Here is a 4,599-nt window from a genome sequence, read left to right as displayed (position 1 = left end):
GTGGAGGCTGAGCCCCCCATAAGAAACAAGAGCTCTCCCATAAAAGATTGCCCCCCTAGCCTTCCCCGTGTCTCGAGCAGTGGTGACAGTGGCTACTTCTGGCTTCCAGCTGCCACCGAATGGTTTGTAATTCAAACCCTGATTGTCCCTTTGTTCTCTTTCCATTGTAAATTATCTTCTGAGAGCAATCAGATACTGTTCTGAGAAGAAAACCAGAAGCAGAAAGATACACAAAAGAATTTTAAGTGACTTGATAGTTACAGTATTAGTCCTAGGGGACAGGTGCCTCTATCACTCATAATCAGAGATGGAGAAAAGACTCCACAGATGCATAGACTGCATTACCCTTTCATTCTTAAGAACCTTCCTTTCAAAACACATTTGAGGCACCCTGGCAAGACATCTTGAAGAAAGCTAGTACTATGGCTTTCCCTTTTCTAAATGTCTTTGCTAAAGAGAGGATTTCAGTCACAAAACTGCCAATCCATTTGCATTTACAATTACTAAATTCACTTAGAAAAGGGAGAGAGAGAGAGAGAATTGTAGTTCTTGGCAATTCCATAATTCTGCTTTTGGCAGATATGTTAGGTTTCCAATGAAAACATGTATTCATGGGGTAAATAGCAGCATTTATGCTCAGATTTTTTTGTAAGCCAAATGGGCAGATGGCAGTGAACTTCCAAGCTAAAGCTAAAATGCTTGGAACAACATGTTTGCCAAGGTCCAGCTATTTGGCTGCAGGTCTGGTTTTAAAAGAGTGGTTTCCTTTTAAGATGCTAAGCACAAAAGATGGCGGAATATATCTAAAAATGTTAAACTTGTTATATTGAATATTTTACTTAAATGGATATTGCCTGGCAAATGCTATTTATATTAACCCATTGCAATAGATATTTCTTGACATACCTTTTAGTGGAACATTTCAATATTCCCAAAACTATTCTTTGACTTTTCTTTTATGAGCCACATATACACTGGATGTTCCTCACATGCTTAGGTAATGGAGGAAGCCCCATTATTTCTCAACATTCCAAAATATCATAGAGGTAATACAAAGCAAAGTCAATGGGGCTAGGTGCCTTATCCAGGTCTCTCTCGTATTAGAATGCTACCACTCACTCTGTACTGGTAATATTGCCCTGGCTTCGGAGGAGTTACCTTGTGGGGGAGAAAATCCAATTTAATGCAATGTAACACATCTCCTTGACAAGGGAAAAATTCTCTGACCCTTATGGAGAGCTTCCATAAAATTAGCAACATTATCATTGTGAAGGGAAACTAACAAAATCATCTCTTTTCTTTGCTAAAATGTTTTCTTTGAAACAAAATGCAACATCAACACTACCCAATATTTTAAGTGTCAAACAATCATTTTATTTTCCTTTTAAAGGTGCCTGATGGAAGGGCTCAGCACTAGATTTCAAGGTCACAATTCATGCAGGGCATAAGTGGGATTAATACAGCTGACATCCATGAAGTTATTTCCATTAATATTAGACCTGACTGAGCCCACAACCTCACTCCAGTGCACAACATCACTGCATGACAACTTCATCACCAATAAGCCATGGGACCTTTTCCACAAAAAAAATTAAGAATGTTATATTTGGCTAAAATAAAGACATAGATGCAGAATGAGAGACCTTGGAGGATTTTTAGACAGCATTAAGAAAGGTGTTACTTCCTTAAAAGCTTTCCCTTAAGTTTGTTCAATTAACAAATTTAATTGACCACCTAAATTGAACATGCGACACAGAATAGCACATCCACAGTTCAGCTGCTGCGATGAGCCCAATGTTTAAGACAAGTGAATAGGCTGCCTGGGCACATCCAGATCAGCGTGGACGTTTGGTTCCCCAGGGATAAGTGGCAGCAGCATACCTTGCGCTGTAGCCACTTGTCCCCGGGGAATGTCCATGCCATGCACACTTTGGTGCATGGCAAGTTACTCCCAGGTTGGGTAGGGGAGGCTGGAGCTGTCACTGGGCTGGCCCCAGCAGCCTTACCCATGGTCCTGGGTGTCTCTCCGGGATGCAGCAGTGGCAATTCTGCCACGTGGACCTGGCTAGCAGCTGCAGAATGGCTCTTGGGAACACAGCTCTGCTTTTGAGTGGCGCATGCTGCCTTTGTGTGCGCTGCTTCACCTTTTTTTTCTGTGGGCTTTTTGACCCCTAGATATCTAGATAAAAAACCCATGGAAAAAAATGCAGCAGCGCACACACAGGCAGCACTCCCTTGCAGCACAGAGAGCACCTAGATGTGTGCTATGTGGTGCCACATGGCCATGCTTGTCTGGACACAGCCTCCGAGTTCTATTATTAGCATAACTTATTTGGTTCTCAAATATCTGATTAAAAAAAAAAAAAACCACACACGGATGTCAATAGAAGTGTTTCTATTAACTTCAGTGAACTTTAGAACAAGCATTGATTTATCACCACAGGGAACTGCAATAGCACGACTGCAAACCAGTATCAACACTCCAGCTATTCCTGACTATATGCCACCTCCTAATGAATGGTCCCACCCCATATCTATTCACATCAGCTGGTATCTTTTCACAGACTTCAGCTTGTACTAGATCAGCTTCCTCTTCCCCGCATACCCACAACAACTAATGTCTGTGCCTAAAAATTACAGGGGATGCTTCAGTAAATCAAAGCATTCTCTTATTGTGCAGAACATAAAATTAAACAGATGCCACGGTCTTTGCAAATTGATTTTATCACATTTAAATATTAGACTCTCAGTAACATTGATGTTATTAGGAATGTACAACAGGTTCAAAATTCCAACTTTTGTTGCCCAATTTTGAATTTGGCTGCTGCTGTTGACAGCAGAATTACAAGAAAAAATGCCTGACCTCATGTTATTAAACCATACATACAGAATCTGTCACTACTGATAACAATAGAGGCCAACAAGAGACAACCAATTCATAAAAATGTTTTATGCATCAGTTGACCACAGAACATTTGCCTAATAATCTAAATGTGCCATGAACTAAATTGTGAACATCCAAATCTTAACTCCACAAGGCTTTTCCACACATCATCATCAGACATGGAGCTGTAATTATTTAAGTTCTCACATTACTTGTACTTATTAATAAACTGTTAGTCTCTGCATTAGTAAGTCAATGCCTTTGGAAGCACCACTCAGAACACAAAAAATGGGATGAGCTTAATATTAACATACTGTAAAGATCATTTTAGATTTTCTTTTTAAAATTGTGTTCTGGAGTTTAACCTCTTGGAAACCATTGATATTGTTAAATAACTGTGCTTGGGCACACTGCTTGTGTTTACCTGGAAATGGATGGAATGTAGCCAGATCAACATGGCATTTGGTACATGCCAAGAGGCAGCACTGAGAGGGTGAGCTTATTGGGGTGTACTCAACAGGACACTAAGCCAGTTGCTCTCCTTCCATTTTGAGGGCTAGCACACATAGCAGGCATAGCTTGCTTCACTGCTTATTTCCCTCATGTGGTTCTTTGGCAATATAGACATGTCCTAAGAATCCATGGGCACCTATACACATGCCTGATGCCTGGTCCAATGTGTTCTAATTTGAATGTATTGAAGCAGACTCAATTAATTGAGTGTGCTAATTAGCATGCTCCAGCAGCTTTGGTAACATATGAATTCAGTGTCTCCACATTTAAAAATGGCAGCAGGGTGCTTTAACTAAAGTTCATAGAACAAGCTTTAGTTAGTGTCCCTGCCACCATTTTGAAGTGCAAGACACTGAATACACAAGACACTGAAGGTATTTTAATCAGAGGGGTTCCCAAGAGCCACTGTAATTAAAGCACCACCCCACCCCACCAACTCAGGGCATGTGTCAAGACACCCTATGTTTTCAAGATTTCCACTGTTGAGGACTAAGGGTGGTGTCATGTCTTCAGTTTAACACTAACTGCAGTTAAAATGCCAGAAAGATATGTTCAAGCAGTTTAGCCCATAGTAAGTGCCTTCATAAACTGGTTCCTTCTTCATTGTAAACTGGTTCCTCTTCAGAAGCGGGTTACCTCCTAACACATCCCATCTTTAATACATCACAACCTTCCAATGACTTGCAACTGTTGCAAGTGAATGCATGACAAGACCCCTTTAAGAAGTTGTTTCTTTACATCAAAATTGAGGTCCATATCCACATGGCTCTAAGAGAAGGGTCTGTGAGGAAAAATGCCATGACACATGTCGTAAAACTATAGGGTGCGTCCAGAGAAGTGTGCACGTGCCTCTTACCCCGTCTCAAACCCCTTTGAGGTGGGACAAGAGGCACATGCAGGAACAAAAAAATGGTTTCCCACACTGCATGTTTGCAGTGCAGGGAGAAAATTAGACCCCTGGATATCCAGCGGTCTAAAAAAACTGAAGTTTAAAAAAGCAGGGCAGGGCACGGTCTGGGACCATGCCCTGAGGCAACCAGAGGCTGGATCCTCCACAGAGACACTCTGGCTGCCACAGCATCTCTGTGGTTAGCCCCTTGCTCTGGTGCTGAAATGTGCAGGTAGCCAGGCCGCGTGTTCAGCACCTGGGCTCCAGTGCCTGTCAGTAAGGGGTTGGGGGGGCTGGAGGAGGGGGGAGGGGA

This window comes from Gavialis gangeticus, unplaced genomic scaffold (genome assembly GCF_001723915.1).
Source record: "Gavialis gangeticus isolate Ggan-Ray unplaced genomic scaffold, GavGan_comp1, whole genome shotgun sequence".
Classification (NCBI taxonomy): domain Eukaryota; kingdom Metazoa; phylum Chordata; order Crocodylia; family Gavialidae; genus Gavialis; species Gavialis gangeticus.
This window is presented reverse-complemented; position numbering follows the sequence as displayed.